Consider the following 18,507-nt stretch of genomic DNA (forward strand, 5'->3'; position numbering starts at 1 on the left):
TACTCCTTTAGTGTACTTTTGTTTGTGTTTGCTCCCTGTCTAGATTCTGAAATGTTTGTGGGGAAATATTCCATTTCATTGCCTTTTCCATATCCAGTAGATATCACACTGAATGAAATATGGTAGGCTATTTGTTGAATTAAAATTAATTTTAGCATTGACACTAATTGGAAAAAGATCCCATCCAATCTGGAATTAGTAGATGATTTCTCTGTATGTGCTGTATGTGTCTTGTTTGTGATTTTAGTGCATCAAGTGCTATATAAATTCTGTTAAGCAAGTGAGGTATTTGAGGACTAGAAATTGGACTCAATTTTCTGTGTCTGTCCTCACAGTGACTAGCTCAGTTCTCAATACAAAATATGTTAAGCATCATTTCTATCACTTTAGTAACTCATGTCTTCCCTACGGTTTTTGTCTCATCTACACATGGCCTGTACTTAATATTTTTAAAATTAAATTAACTCCAAAAATGAATCCTCTGGGTACTGAACAGTATTATTAAATAAAAATAAATTTAGATGTTAATATATCCAAAGATACTCCCATCCTCAGAATCCCCTCCCAGAATATACCCTCCATCCCTATGGATGCTTCAAGGGTTCACCCACCAGTTCCAGGGGTTGGTATTTCCAGTCACAGAACCTCCTTAGGAGATGCGATGACCCTGAGTTAGGGCCACCATAGAAACCAGAGAAAGAACTGTTCCTGAAGCTAGAGAAAAGGAAAGTACTTACAATATGAACCCAAAGGAATCTTGTACTTCCCATATCATGATCTCAGAACTTTTTTAAGCCAGTGAGGCAGAGCAGATGGCACACCAGAAAGAAAAAAAAATGAGCTCACCTTGGCTTATTCTCCTTGAAGGGGAAGATATTCTAGCTTCATGCCTCTGAGGTTCTAGGAGAGATCACAGCCCCACAGCCACTCCTAGAAAAAGAGGCACCTGCATATCAAACAACTCTGAAGAAAAGCTGCCAAATTCCAAACTTCCCCTCTCCCACACATTCCCCAGAGAAACTCCCCAACAAGGCCCTCAATAATAAAGTGGTCACACCGAGACGATATATGTCAAAAGAAATATAGATCCAAGATTATTTTCTAAGTTTTAAGAAAGGCAATAGCAACAAAACCCAAAATAGACAAATGGGATCTAATTAAACTAAAGAGCTTCTGCACAGCAAAAGAAACTATCATCAGAGTGAACAGGCAACCTACAGAATGGGACAAACTTTTTACAATCTACCCATCTGACAAAGGGCTAATATCCAGAATCGACAAAGAACTTAAACAAATTTACAAGAAAAAAACAACCATATCAAAAAGTGGGTGAAGGATATGAACAGACACTTCTCAAAAGAAGACATTTATGCAGCCAGCAGACATATGAAAAAATGCTCATCTTCACTGATCATCAGAAAAATGCAAATCAAAACCACAATAAGATACCATCTCACACAAGTTACAATGGCGATCATCAAAAAGTCAAGAAACAACAGATGCTGGAGAGGATGTGGAGAAATAGGAATGCTTTTACACTGTTGGTGGGAGTGTAAATTAGTTCAACCATTGTGGAAGATAGTGTGGCAATTCCTCAAGGATCTAGAACTTGAAATACCATTTGACCCAGCAAGCCCATTACTGGGTATATACCCAAAGGATTATAAATTATGCTACTATAAAGACACATGCACACATATGTTTTTTGTGGCACTATTCACAATAGCAAAGACTTGGAACCAACCCAAATGTCCATCAATGAAAGACTGGATTAAGAAAATATGGCACATATACACCAGGGAATATTATGCAGCCATAAAAAAGGATGATTTCATGTCCTTTGCAGGGACATGGATGAAGCTGGAAACCATCATTCTAAGCAAACTATCAGAAGGACAGAAAACCAAACACTGCATATTCTCACTCATAAGTGGGAATTGAACAATGAGAACACATGGACACACGGCAGGGAACATCACACACCAGGGCCTGTCGGGGGGTGCAGGGCTAGGGGAGGGATAGCAGTAGGAGAAATATCTAATGTAAATAATGAGTTGATGGGTGCAGCAAACCAACATGGCACATGTATACCTACGTAAAAAACCTGCACGTTGTGCACATGTACCCTAGAACTTAAAGTATAATAATAATAAATGGTCTCTAAAAACTTAATATTAACAGGAGGAGGACTGGAGACCATGAGAAAGAAGAAAACTTAGGGGTAGAACACGAATCAGATAACAGAGACCTTTTCTTTATTTGTCTTTTATAAATATGAAAATAGGGCTCGTCAATCTAAAATAATCAAAAACGTGAGAATCTAGTTTAAAGAGAGTTTTATTCATGAGCAAAAGTTGAGGACAGACTGCCCAGGAAAACACAAGCGCCAAAGAATGAAAGTCAGTATTCCAAAGTGTAGAAGTTTGGGATTGTTTATATAAACAAAGTTCAGGAAAGTTTCACAGAATTTCAGTATCTTTCTATGTAAAGCTTAAGGCACAGTTACAATGATCTGATTAGTTAAGGAGGTCCTTTTATTTCATGAAAGGTATATTTAACATTCCACAGTGAAGATGAAACTGTCATGGGGCTCCTATTCAGGTGCCAACTTGTCTGAGTTAGGTACAGGACAATAAAAGAAGCAGTTAATCTGTAACAAAGTTCAGTGATTGGAGGGGGAGGTCTTGTCTCTGGTCTTTCCTAGTCATTTACAGAACAATAACAACAAGGACAAGAGTTAAGCTATAATCTGTCTGTGAAGTAGAGTTATAATCATGCTGTGACTCAGATTTCAGTCACATCTCACTCAAGGCTTAAAATGTTTTGGGGGTTCCAATGGCTTTTTAAAAATTCCAATGGCTTTTAAATCTTATTCATTTTTCACATTTCCCCCTTTTTAATCACTATCTTTCAAAGATTAGAAGGAGCAAGATTATGTAAAAAAAAAAAAAAGATATTTCAAAGAAAGCATCATAGATGAGCACAACAATAGCTTTGCCTCCTTTTATGTTCAGGAGTATAGTCCCATGTCACTAGGAAGGTTCTTTCCTAGAATGTCATGTGCCATGGCAAAGGGAAATTGGACAAGCCATAAAGTTGATGGAGTATAGGCCAAATTTAAAGAAACATGAAAAAAGTGATTTTGTGACCTGTGTTAGGCTGAACAGATATATCTTCAATTAATGCAGTTCTTTGGGCAATCATTATTCTAATCTTTTTAGTAATGCATTGACTCCATTGCAAACAAATGCCATAACAGCAGTGTAGACAAAAACAGGACAAAACACAACATATGATTATAATTCCCAGGATAAATAACAGATTTTGCCACCAAATTCCCCATAATCCAAACAAGCTGCTTAGCCAATTGCTTGGAGAGGGTTTTGGATCTGAAAGGTTGGTTAGTTGGGTTTTCACGCCATCGTTTAATTTAGTGATGTTATTTGATTCATCTGGGATACAGACACAATGTTCAGTTTTTATGATAGTGCAGGTTCCCCCTTGGGCAGCAATGAATATGCTTAAAGCCATACAGTTCTATAATATGCCATTTCTCACAAGAGTAATTTCATTATTTAATAACAAAATACCCATGCAGCTATCATTTAGGGCTTTTTGTATATAATTGGTTAGGATCTCTACATGGCAAAATGACATGCTCGATACCTAGTTGTGGTGTGAAGATGGAAGCTAAATGGTCATACCAATGGGACACAACAAATCCAACAAGATTATAAATGAGGAAAATTTGAAGGTTTTGACAAGGTATGAACTACTTAACCTTGCACCCAACCATAACCAAAGCAACATTGTCCTAACCTTCCTGGGGGTAACCATGGCCATAGGTTAGTGCCACATAGCCAAGACATTCTATTTGGAGCTAACTAATAAATACATGGTCATTGTGCCTATTCAGTGTTATGTCAATCAGTACTTTTTAACATAATGTTGTCGATACAATATTCTTTGGGTAGCCATCCCATATCTCTAGTGCTACTGGGCCAGGTATCTTTAGTATGATTTCTCTGTTCCCAACATAAAGGGCCAAGCTGGCTGAGCTGACCAAAGGAAGGGTTAAACCAGATAAAACCATCCCAAATTTGTTATACCATCCTGAAATAGTATTGTCTTAGGTTTTAATTGGGGCAGTGTTATTGTTTCATACATCAGTTGGGATAGTGGCAGCGTTAAAGCTAATGAACTAAATTTTTTACTGAGAAGCTTTTCCCATGCCCTTTTTCTGCAAAGTACTAACAGGCCAATGATGAACATTCTTCTTAATTACACTAGTGTCAAGCACCAATGACTGGTTTTGAGAAAGACGGATATATTTCTGATGTTTTATCCACTCTTGTCTGAAGGGAGGAGACACTCACCACAGAAGGCTAGAAATACTGGAAAGGGGCATGAGACTACACACCCATCAAGCACCTTTTTGTTATCTATTACATAATCCTGGGCTCATTGCAGAAAGAGATTTGCTTCATAAGCAACAGCTGGTGATAGTAGTGCCAACATGGGAGAAACAAGGACAAGAGGAAAGAAGTTTAGTGGGAGTTTGTAAAGGAAAATGTTCCCCATCTATTAATAATTGTATATTAAGTATTCATTTAGATAGAGGCCTAACCCAGAGTCTTGTGTTTTAGCTGTCTAAATCAGATGTCATCTTCTTCTTGAACTGGCATCAACTTATTTTAAGTTGGAGGTCACTTTCTGGGGAAACAGTCTACTCAGGAGATGGAACATTCTTCAGAAGAGAAATGTGGATCTTTGTGTCTATTCCTTCTAATTTAACAGCACAAGGGTTACTAAGAAGCACTTGGTAAGGGGCCCTCCATTTTGGTTGGAAAGAGTCTTTTCAAAGCTGCTGGGGAGGGGGCGGGGCCAAGATTGCCTACTAGAAGCACTGGCGTTCTGAGGCTCCCATGGAAAACAACAACAACAACAAAAACAAACAAACAAAACACATAATAAGTGTGTGAATCCTTTACCGGCAACCAAGGTATCCAGGTTCTATCATCAAAACTGACTAGAAGGCTGGTGTGACCCATGGAGAAGGAAGAGCAATGTGGTGCAGCGGCCCACCTGAGAGCCACAAGAGCCACACAGGGAAGGGGATCCCCCTCCCCGCAGCCAAGAGAGGTGGTAGGTGAGCGTGCTACCCAGCCGGGGAAACCGTGCTTTTCCCAAGTAACTGTGCAACCCATGGATCGGAATATCCCACTCATGAATCCATGCCACTGGGGCCTAGCGTCCCAACCCCAGAACACACAGATTCTTACAGCCTCTCAGTTAGAATCTGCTTAAGCCTACAGAACTCCTGGGGGGAGGGGCGACGAGCACTGGCTGCTGCTGCCTGCTATCTAAGCCCTTTGAGCTCTTTGGGGGTGGGGCAGCAGCCATCACTGGGACTCGCAACTGCCTAATACTAAGCTCCCTGGGCAGGGGAAGGGCAGCACCCATCTCTATAGCCCCAGGCTGTGCTTTTCCCCTGCTGGAGCCAGGGAGGCTGGATGGCTTGGTCCCAAGACTTGTCCCCCACAGCCCAACACACAGGCTGTGGTAGTCTGAGGCCAGAGGGCCTCTTCAGGCCTGAATCTGACCCATCCTTCCTCACTGGGTGTGGCTTCCCTGCAGGAACTCCAATAACTCTAGCCAGAGCCTCAGGGACAGAACCCAGATCTCCCTGGGCCTAAGTCCCTAGGGGGAGAGGTAGGCCCAGTCTCTGTGGACCAACAGACTTAGCCTTTCCTCCTGGTAGTTCTGAGGAATATGGGCAGCCCAGATGAGTGGATTTTCCCCCAGTGAGGCACATCCCCCTCCACCAAGGGACAAAGTGCTTCGTTACATGGGTCCTGTCCCCCATGCCACCCAACTGGGTGAGACCCTCCAACAGAGGTTGTCAGACACTCTATACAGGAGTGATCCTACTGGCATCAGGTTGGTGCCCCTTGAGGTCAGAGGTCCCAGAAAAAGAAGCAGGCACCCACGCCATCTGTGCTGTTCTCCAGCCTCCTTGAGTGACATCTCCAGGTGTGGGAGTGAATCAGATGAATAGGGCCTGAAGTGAACCCCCAGCAAACGGCAGCAGCCCTACAGAAGAGGGACCTGACCACTGACCGAAAAACAAACAAGTGGAAAGCAACAACAACAGCATCAACAACAGCAACAAAAAGCCCCCATAAAAACCCCATCCAGGGGTCAGAGCAAAGAGCAAAGCTAGACAAACTCACAAACATGAGAAAGAATCAGTGAAAAATTGCTGAAAGCCCAAAAGGCCAGAGTGCCTTTTCTCTTCCAAGTGGTCTCAATATCTGTCCATCAAGGGCACAGAACTGGACAGAGGATCAGATGGATGAATTGACAGAAGTAGGCTTCAGAAGATGGGTAACAAAAAACAAAGATGAGCTAAAGGAACATGTTCTAACCCAATGCAAAGAAGCTAAGAACATTGGTAAAAGGTTAGAGGAATAGGCTGGGCATGGTGGCTCACGCCTGTAAGCCCAGCACTCTGGGAGGTCAAGGTGGATGGATCACGAGGTCAGGAGATCAAGACCATCCTGGCTAACACGGTGAAACCCCGTCTCCACTAAAAATACAAAAAAAAAAAATTAGCCGGGCATGGTGGCGGGCACCTGTAGTCCCAGCTACTCAGGAGGCTGAGGCAGGAGAATGGCGTGAACCTGGAAGGCGGAGCTTGCAGTGAGCCGAGATCGCGCCACTGCACTCCAGCCTGGGTGACAGAGAGAGACTCCATCTAAAAAAAAATAAAAGGTTAGAGGAATTGCTAACTAGAATAACCAGTTTAGAGAGGAAGATAAACGACCTGATGGAGCTGAAAAACACAGCATGAGAACTTCGGGAAGCATACACAAGTATCAACAGCTGAATCAACAGAGTGGAAGAAAGGATATAAGAGTGTGAAGACCACCTTACTGAAATAAGCCATGCAGACAAGACTTGAGAAAAAAAAATGAAAAGGAATGAACAAAGCCTCCAATAAATATAGGACTTCATAAAACACCAAACCTACAATTGATTGGAGTACAGAAACAGACGGGGAGAATGTAAACAAGCTGGAAAATACACTTCAAGATATTATCCAGGAGAACTTCCCCAACCTAGCAAGACAGGCCAACATGCAAATTCAGGAAATACAGAGAACACCATTAAGATACTCAACAATAAGATCAACCCAAGACAAATAATCATCAGACTCTCCAAGGTTGAAATGAAGAAAAAAATGTTAAGGGCAGCGAGAGAGAAAGACCAGGTCACCTACAAAGGAAAGCCCATCAGACTAACAGCAGAACTCTCACCAGAAACTGCAAGCCAGAAGAGACTGGGGGCCAATATTCAACATTCTCAAAGAAAAGAATTTCCAACCCAGAATCTCATATCCAGCCAAGCTAAGCTTTGTAAGCAAAGGAGAAGTAAAATCCTTTCCAGACAAGCAAATGCTGACAGATATTTTTACCACCAGGCCTGCCCTGCAAAAGCTCCTGAAAGGAGCACTAAATATTGAAAGGAAATGCCAGTACCAGCCACTGCAAAAACACACCAAAATATAAAGATCAATGACACTACAAAGAAACTGCATCAACTAGGCGTGCAAAACAACAAAATAGCATCATGATGACAGGATCAAATTCACACATAAGAATACTAACTTTAAATGCAAATGGGTTAAATGCCACAATTAAAATACACAGACTGAAAAATTGGATATAGAGTCAAAACCCATGGGTGTGCTGTATTCAGGAGACCCATCTTACATGCAAAGACACACATGGGCTCAAAATAAAGGGATGGAGGAAAATTTACCAAGTAAATGGAAAGCAAAAAAAGAAAAAGCAGGGGTTGAAATCTTAGTCTCTGACAAGACAGACTTTAAACCAGCAAAGATCAAAAAAGACAAAGAACAGCATTACATAATGGTAAAGGGAACAATTCAACAAGAAGAGCTAAGTATTCTGAATATATATGCACCCAACACAGGAGCACCCAGATTCATAAAACAAGTTCTTAGAGACTGACAAAGACACTAGGAATCCCACACAATAATAGTGGGAGACTTTGACACCCCACTGTCAGTATTAGACAGATCAACAAGACAGAAAATTAACAAGGATATTCAGGACTTGAACTCAGCTCTGGATCAAGTGGACCTAGTAGATGTCTACAGAAATCTCCTCCCCAAATCAATAGATTGTACATTATTCTCAGTGCCACATGGCACTTATTCTAAAATCAACCACATAATTGGAAGTAAAACACTCCTCAGCAAATGCAAAAGAACGGAAATCATAACAAACAGTCTCTCAGACCACAGTCCAATCAAATTAGAACTCAGGATTAAGAAACTCACTCAAAATCACACAATTTCATGGAGATTGAACAACCTGCTCCTGAATGACTCCTGGGTAAATAATAAAATTAAGGCAAAAATCAAGAAGTTCTTTGAAACCAATGAGAACAAAGAGACAATGTACCAGAATCTCTGGGGCACAGCTAAAGCAGTGTTAAGACGGAAATTTATAGCACTAAATACCCATATCAGAAAGCTAGAAAGATCTCAAATCAGCACCCTAACATCACAATTAAAAGAGCTAGAGAGGCAAGAGCAAACTAATCCAAAAGCTAGCAGAAGACAAGAAATAACTAAGAGCAGAGAAGAATTGAAGGAAACAGACACACGAAAAACCCTCCAAAAAAAAAAATTCAATGAATCCAGGAGCTGGTTTTCTGAAAAAATTAACAAAATAGATAGACCACTAGCTAGACTAATAAGAAGAGAGAGAAGACTCAAATAGATACATTAAAAAATGATTAAGGGGATATCACCACTGACCCCACAGAAATATAAACTACCATCAGAGAATACTATAAACACTTCTACACAAATAAACTAGAAAATCTAGAAGAAATGGATAAATTCCTGGATGCATATACCCTACTGAGACTAAACCAAGAAGAAGTTGAATCCCTGTATAGACCAATAACAAGCTCTGAAATTGAGGCAGTAATTAATAACCTACCAACCAAAAAAAAAAAAAAAAGCCCAGGACTAGATAGACGGATTCACAGCTGAATTCTACCAGAAATACATAAAGGTGCTGGTACCATTCCTTCTGAAATTATTCCAAACAATTGAAAAGGAGGGACTCCTCCCTCACTCATTTTATGAAGCCAGCTTCATCCCGATACAAAAACTGGGAAGAGACAACAAAAAATGAAAACTTCAGGTCAATATCCCTGATGAACATTGATGTGAAAATCCTCAATAAAATGCTGGCAAACTGAATCCAGCAGCACATCAAAAAGCTTATCCACCATGATCAAGTCAGCTTCACCCCTGGGATGCAAGGCTGGTTCAACATATGCAAATCAATAAACATAATCCATCACGCAAACCAAAGAGAAAAACTGCATGATTATCTCAATAGATGCAGAAAAGGCCTTTGATAAAATTCAACATTCCTTCATGTTAAAAACTCTCAGTAAACTAGGTACTGATGGAACATATCTCAAAATAATAAGAGCTATTTATGACAAATCACAGCCAATATCATATTGAATGGGCAAAAGCTGGAAGCATTCCCTTTGAAAACTGGTACAAGACAAGGATGCCATCTCTCACCACTCCTATTCCACACTGTATTGCAAGTTCTGGCAAGGGCAATCAGGCAAGAGAAAGAAATAAAGGGTATTCAAATAGGAAGAGAGGAAGTCAAGTTGTTTCTGTTTCCAGATGAATTTATATTATATATATATAATATAAAATCCAAATGATTTTATATTAAGAAAACCCAATCATCTTGGCCCAAAAACTTCTTGAACTGATAAGCAACTTGAACAAAGTCACAGGATACAAAATCAATGTGGAAAAATCACAAGCCTTCCTTTATACCAACAACAGGCAAGCAGAGCACCAAATCATGAATGAACTCCGATTCACAATCGCTACAAAGAGAATAAAATACCTAAGAATACAGCTAACAAGGGATGTAAAGGACCTCTTCAAGGAGAACTACAAACCACTGCCCAAGGAAATAAAAGAGAACACAAACAAATGGGAAAACATTCCATCCTCATGGACAGGAAGAATCAATATCGTGAAAATGGCCATACAGCCCAAAGTAATTTACAGATTCAGTGTTATTCCCAAACTACCACTGACATTCTTCACAGGATTAGAAAAAACTATTTTAAATTTCATATCGAATCAAAGAAGACCCTGTATAGACAAGACAATCCTAAGCAAAAAGAACAAAGCTGGAGACATCATGCTGCCTGACTTCAAACTATACTACAAGGCTATGGCAACCAAAATGGCATGGTACTGGTACGAAAACAGACATATAGACCAATGGAGCAGAACAGAGACCTCAGAAATAATACCACACATCTACAACCATCTGATCTTCAACAAACCTGACAAAAACAAGCAATGGGGAAAGGATGTCCTATTCAGTAAATGGTGCTGGGAAAACTGGCTAGCCATATGCAGCAAACTGAACCTGGACCCCTTCCTTACACCTTATTCAAAAATTAACTCAAGATGGATTTAGACTTAAATGTAAAACCCAAAACCATAAAAACCCTAGAAGAAAACCTAGGCAATGTCATTCAGGACATAGGCATGTGCAAAGACTTCATGACAAAAACACCAAAAGCAATGGCAACAAAAGCCAAATTTGAAAATGGGATTTAATTAAACTAAAGAGCTGCTGCACAGCAAAAGAAATTATCATCAGAGTGAACAGGCAACCTACAGAATGAGAGAAAATTTTGGCAGTCTACCGATCTGACAAAGTTCTAATAGCCAGAATTTACAAGGAACTTAAACATATTAGCAAGAAAAAAACAACCCCATCAAAAAGTGAGCAAATGATATGAACAGACACTTCTCAAAAGAAGACATTTACGTGGCCAACAAACATATGAAAAAAAGCTCAACTTCACTGATCATCAGAGAAATGCAAATCAAAACCACAATGACATACCATCTCACGCCAGTCAGAATGGCAATTATTAAAAAGTAAAGAAACAATAGATGCTGCAAGGTTGTGCAGAAATTGGAATGCTTTTACACTGTTGGTGGGAATGTAAATTAGTTCAACCATTGTGGAAGACAGTATGGCAATTCCTCAAGGGTCTAGAACCAGAAATATCATTTGACCCAACAATCCCATTAATGGGTATATACCCAAAGGAATAAAAATCATTCTACTATAAAGTCACGTGCACATGTATGTTTATTGCGGCACTATTTACAATAGCAAAGACATGGAACCAACCCAAATGCCCATCAATGATAGACTAAAGAAAATGTGGTACACATACACCATGGAATACTCTGCAGCCATAAAAAGGAATGAGATCATATCTTTTGCAGGGACATGGATGAAGCTGGAAGCCATCATCCTCAGCAAACTAGCTCAGTAACAGAAAATGAAACAGCATATGTTCTCGCTCATAAATGGGAGTTGAACATTGAGAACATACAGACACAGACAGGGGACACACGAGGGCCTGTTGCGGGGCAGGGGGCGAAGGGAGGGAATTTAGAGGACGGGTCAACTGGTGCAGCAAACCACCATAGCACACATATACCTTTGTAACAAATCTGCATGTTCTGCACATGTATCCCTTTTTTTTTTAGAAGTAATTTAAAAAAAAAATGCTGGGGAGAAGGCAGAGCAAGATGGCTGGATAGAAAGCTGCCTGATTGTTTCCCCACCTTACCCACCACCACCAGCAAGGACACAAGGCTAACAACTATTTATACAGGGGAAAAAAAAAAAAAACAAAACCACCTTCATAAGAATCGAAAATCAGGTGAGTACATATAGTACCTTGTTTTAACTTCATATCATTGAAAGAGGCACTGAAGAGATAGAAAAAGCAGTCCTGAATCGCCAACACTACCCCCCCACCCCAGCAATGACAGAGTGGTGCAGAGCTTCTCTGGGTGCTGGAAGAGAAACAACACAACAATTTTGAGGCATTGAATTCAGTGTTGTCCTGTTAGAGCAGAATGGAAAATTAGACCAAATAGAGCTGATGCTTCTCCACGGAGGGAGCATTTAAACCAGCCCTAGACAGAGGGGAATCACCCATTCCAGAAGTCTGAACTTGAGTGCCTACAGACCTCACCACCAAGGGCTATACCACTCTGTGTCTCCAAGTAAATGTGAAAAGCACTCTAGGCCATAAGGAGTGAAACTCTTAGGGGAGAGGCCAGTCCTAGGGCTGAACTAGGGCCAAAAACAGTAGACTAGGCAGTAGGGGTGGGGGGACTTGACCTACTGAGACACGAGGAGTTAGGGCAGCCAAGGAGTGCTGATATCACCCCTCGTCTACCCCCAAGCTGCACAGTTCATGGCTACAAAACAGGCTCCTTCCTTCATTTGAGAAGAGGAGAGGGAAGCATGGGTAGGATTTGTCTTACATCCGGGATACCAGCTCAACCACAGCAGTATAGGGCACCAGTCAGAGCTGTGAGGCCCCCCATTCCAGACCCTAGCTCCTGGAGAACATTTATAGACATAACCTGGGCCAGTAAAGAACCCATTGCCTTGAAGAAAAGGACCCAGTCCTGGCAGCATTCATCACCTACTAACCGAAGAGACCTTGGGCCATGAATAACCAGTAGTGATACCCAGGTACCACATCAAAGGCCTTGGGTGAGCCTCTGACATCTGCTGGCTCCAGGTACTAGCACAGCCACAGTGGGGTAGAGCACCAAGTCGGCTCTTGATGTCCCTGATTCCAGGACTTGATGCTTAAATGGCATTTCTGGACCTGCCCTGAGCCAGAATGTAGCTCACTTCCCTGAAGGGTGAGTTCCAGGCCAGGCAGCATTCACAACATGCTGACTTACAAGACCTCGGGCCTTAGGGAGACATCAGTGGTAGTCTGGCAGTACTCCTCATGGCCGGGGGTGGTGGTGGCTACAGGGTAAGGCTCCTCTGAGGGAAGAAAGGGAAGAATTGCGTCTTGTGGTTGAAGTGCCAGCTCAGCTGCAATATAACAGAATACCAGGTAGATGTCTAAGGTTTTTGACTCTAGTCTCTGACTCCCTGACATCACTTATGGACCCTCCCAAAGCCTGGGGGACTTTGATGTCCTGAAGGGAAGGACACACCACACGCCTGGCTGGCTTTGCTACCTGCTGATTGTAGAGCCCCAGGGCCTTGAATGAACAGAGGCAGTAGTCAGGGAGTAGTTACAGCAGGCCCTGAGCAAGACCCAGAACTTTGCTGGCTTCAAGTCTCACCCAGTACAGTCCTAGTGGTAGTAGTGGCCACAGGGTGCCTGGGTCACTCCACCCCCAGCTTTAGGTGGCACAGAACAGACAGAGACTCTGTATGTTTAGGAGAAATTAACAGAAGAGAATAGGAGTCTCTGCCTGGTAATCCAGAGAATTCACTTGGATCTTGTACAAAACCATCAAAGTGATACTTCTATGAGTCTGTAAGAACCACAGTGTTATTGGGCTTGGCATGCCCCCCTAAAGCAGATACAGCTTAGATCACAATCCCAAGTCCTTTCAAATATCTAGAAAGCCTTCCCAAGAAGGATAGCTACAAATAAGCCCAGACAGTGAAGATTACGATAAATACCTACTCTTCAATGCCCAGACACTTTACTAGCATCAACACCATCCAGGAACACGATCTCACCAAATAAACTAAATAAAGCACCAGGGACCAGTCCTAGAGAAAAAGAGATACGTGACGTTTCGAGAAGATAATTCAAAATGGCTGTTTGGAGGAAACTTCAAGAAATTCAGATAACACAAAGAATTAATTCAGAATTCTATCTGATACATTTGACAAAGACATTGAAATAATTAAAAAGAAGCAGAAATTCTGGAGCTGAAAAAATGCCATTGTCATACTGAAAAATGCATTAGAATCCTTTAATAGAATGGATCATGCAGAAGAAAGAATTAATGAGCTTGAAGATAGGCTACTTGAAAATACATAGAGGAGACAAAAGAAAAAAGAATAAAAAACAATGAAGCATGCCTACAAAATCTAGAAAATAGCATCAAAAGGGAAAATCTAAGAGATATTGGCCCTACAGAAGAAGTAGAGAAATAGGGGTAGAAAGTTTATTCAAAGAGATAAAACTTCCCAAACCCAGGGAAACATATCAATATCCAAGTACAAGAAGGTTATAGAACACCAAGCAGATGTAACTCAAAGAAGACTACCTTAAGGCATTTAACAATCAAAATCCCAAAGGTCAAGGAAAAAAGAAAGAATCGTAAAAGCAGCAAGAGAAAGGAAACAAGTAACACACAATAGAGCTCCAATACATCTGGCAGCAGACTTTTCAGTGGAAACCTTATAGGCCAGGAGAGAGTGACATGCCATATTTAAAGTGCTGAAGAAAAAAATCTTTTACCCTAGAATAGTATATCTGACAAAAATATCTTTGAAACATGAAGGAGAAATAAAGAATTTCCTGGACAAACAAAAGCTGAGGGATTTCATGAACACCAGACATGTCCTATAAGAAATGCTAAAGCAAGGACTTGAATCAGAAAGAAAAGAATATTAATGAGCAATAATCACCTGAAGCTACAAAACTCATTGATAACAGTAAGTACACAGAAAAACACAGAATATTATAACATTGTAACTATGGTGTGTAAACTACTCTTATCCCAAGTAGAAAGACTAAACAATAAACCAACTAAAATAACTACAACAAAGTTTTTCAAGACATAGGAAGTACAATAAGATATAAATAGAAACAGCAAAAAGTTAAACAGCAGAGGAACAAAGTTAAGGTGTAAAGTTTTATTAGTTTTTGTTTGATTGTTTATGCAAATAGTGTTAAGTTTTTATCAGGTTAAAATAAAGGGTTATAAGATAGTATTTGCAAGCCTCATGGTAATCTCAAACCAAAAAACATACAATGGATACACCAAAAATAAAAAGCAAGAAACTAAATCATATCACCAGAGAAAATCACCTTCACTAGAGGAAGACAGGAAGGAAAGAAGGAAGAAAAGGCCAGAAAAAAAATACCAAAATGGCAGAAGTCTTTACTTATCAATAATAACATTGAATATAAATGGACTAAACTCTCACATCAAAAGACATAGACTGGTTGAATGGATGAAAAACAAGACCCATTGATCTGTTATCCTCAAAAAACATACTTCACCTATAAAAACACATATAGACTGAAAATAAAGGGAGAGAAAAAGATATTCCATGCCAATGGAAAACAAGAGCAGGAATAGCTATATTTATATCAGGCAAAATAGATTTCAAGACAAAAACTATTAGAAAAGACAAAGAAGGTCAGCGTGTAATGATAAAGGGGTCAATTCTGATAGAGAATATGACAGTCTTAAATATATATGCCCCCAACACTGGAGCATCCAGATATATAAAGGAAAATCTATTAGAGCTAAAGAGAGAGTTCAGCCCCAATGTAATCACAGCTGGAGACTTCAGCACCCCACTTTCAGCATTAAACAGATCTTCCAGACAGAAAATCAACAAAGAAACATCAGACTTAATCTGCACTATAGACCAAATGTATACAATATATATTTACAGGACATTTTATCCAAGAGTTGCAGATCTAATATATATTTATAGAACATTTCATCCAAGAGCTGGAGAATACACCTTCTTTTCCTCAGAACATGGAATATTCTCAAGAATAAACCATATGACAGGTCACAAAACAAGTCTTAAAACATTCAAAAAATTGAAAAATATCAAGCATCTTACCACAATTGAATAAAACTAGAAATTAGTAATAGAGAAATTTTGGAAACTATACAAATATATGGAAATTAAACAATATGCTCCTCAATGACTAATGGGTCAATAAAGAAATTAAGAAGGAAATTGAAAAATATCTGGAAACAAATGTTAATGGAAATACAACATACCAAAACCTATGGGATACAGCAAAAGCAGTAGAAAAGGGAAGTTCATAGCTATAAGGGCCACATCAAAAAAGAAGAAAATCTTCAAATGAAGAAAACGATACATCTTAGAAAATCTAGAAAAGCAAGAGCAAACCAAACCCAAAATTAATAGAAGAAAATAAATCAAAAGATCTGAGCAGCAATAAATGAAATTGAAATGAAGAAAACAAGACAAAAGATCAATGAAACAAAATTTGGTTTTTTGGAAAGTTAAACATAATTGGCAAACCTTTAGCCAGACAAAGAAAGAAAGAATATACTAATAAATAAAATGAAAAATGAAAAAGAAGATATTATAACTGATACTACAGAAATTAAAGGATCATTAGTGGCTACTATGAATGACTATATACCAATAAATTGGAAAATCTAGAAGAAATGGACAAATTCCTAGATACATACAACCTACCAAGATTGAACAAGGAAAAAATCTAAAACCTGAACAGACCAATAACAAGTAATGAGATCAAAGCTGTAATAAAAAGTCTCCCAGAAAAGAAAAACCCAGGAGCTGCTGGCTTGACTGCTGAACCCAACATTAATACAAATCCTACTTAAACTTTTCTGGAAAATAGAAGATGAAGGAACACTTCCAAACTCATTCCATGAAGCCAGTATTACCCTGATACCAAAACCAGACAAAGACACATCAAAAAAAGAAAACTACAGGACATCATCTCTGAGGAATATTGATGCAAAAATCTCAACAAAATACTAGCAAACTGAATTCAACAAACATTAGAAAGATCATTCATCATGATCAAGTGGGATTTATCCCTGGGATTCAAGGATGGTTCAACATATGCAAATCAATCAATGCGATACATCATATCAACAGAATGAAGGACAAAAACCATATGATCATTTCAATTGATGCTGAAAAAGCATTTGATAAAATCCAGGATCCCTTCATGATAAAAACCCTCAAAAAACCAGTTATAGAATGAACATATACCAACATAGTAAAAGCCATATATGAAAGACCCACAGCTAGTATCATACTGAATGAGGAAAAACTGAAAGCCTTTCCTCTAAGATCTGGAACACAACAAGGATGCTCAGTGTCACTGCTGTTGTTCAACACAGTACTGGAAGTCCTACCTAGAGGAATCAGACAAGAGAAATAAAGGGCACACAGTTGAAAAGAAAAAAAATCAAATTATCTTTGTTTACAGATTATATGAGCTTATATTTGGAAATACCTAAATACTCCACAAGAAAACTATTAGAACTGATAAACAAATTCAGTAAAGTCGTAGGATACAATATCAACATGCAAAATCAGTAGCATTTCCATATGCCCATAGCCACAATAGCCACACATAAAATTAAAAAGCTAGGAATTAAACAGAGAAGAGAAAGATCTCTTTAAAGAAAAGTATAAAACACTGATGAAAGAAATTGAAGAAGTCACCAGAAAATGGAAAAATATTTCATGTTCATAGATTGGAAAAATCAATATTGTTATTGGAAGAATTAATATTGTCCATGCCACTAAAGCAATCTACAGACTCAATGCAATCCCTACCAAACTACCCATGACATTCTTCACAGGAATAGAAAAAGCATTCCTAAAATTTATATGGAACCATAAAAGACCCAGAATAGCCAAAGCTATCCTAAGCAAAAAGGACAAAACTGGAGGAAGCACATTACCTTACTTCAAATTATACTACAGACATACAGTAACCAAAAAAGCGTGGTACTAGCATAAAGACAGACACATAGACCAATGGAACAGAATAGAGAACCCAGAAACAAGTCCACAAACCTACAATGAACTCAGTTTTGATAAAGGTGTCAAGAACATACACTGGGGAAAACACAGTCTCTTCAATAAATGGTTCTGGGAAAACTGGATATCCATATGCACAAGAATGAAACTAGACCCTATCTCTCTCTCTCCATATACAAAAATCAAGTTAAGATGGATTGAAGACTTAAATCTAAGACCTGAAACTGTGAAACTACTACAAGAAAACATTGGGAAAAATCTCCAAGATATTGGTCTGGGCAAAAATTTCTTGAACAATACCCCACAAGCACAGGCAACTAAAGCAAAAATGGACAAATAGGATCACATCAAGTTAAAAAGCTTCTGCACAGCAAATGATACAATCAACAATGTTAAAAGACAACCTGCCAAGTGGGAGAAAATATTTGCAAACTACCCATCTCACAAGGGATTACTAACCAGAACATATAATGAGCTCAAACAACTCTAATGGAAAAAAAACCTAATAATCCTATCATAAAATGGGGAAAAGATTTGAATAGACACTTCTCAAAAGACATACAAATGGCAAACAGGCATATGAAAAGGTACCCAACATCATTGATCATCAGAGAACTGCAAATCAAAACGACAATCAGATATCATCTCACCACAGTTACAATGACTTATATACAAAAGACAGGCAATAACAAATGCTGTCAAGGATGTGGAGAAAAGGGAACCTTTGTACGCTGTTGGTGGGAATGTAAATTAGTACAACCACTATGGACAATGGTTTGGAGGTACCTCAAAAACAAAAATTGAG

This window comes from Pongo pygmaeus, chromosome X (assembly GCF_028885625.2).
Source record: "Pongo pygmaeus isolate AG05252 chromosome X, NHGRI_mPonPyg2-v2.0_pri, whole genome shotgun sequence".
Lineage (NCBI taxonomy): Eukaryota > Metazoa > Chordata > Mammalia > Primates > Hominidae > Pongo > Pongo pygmaeus.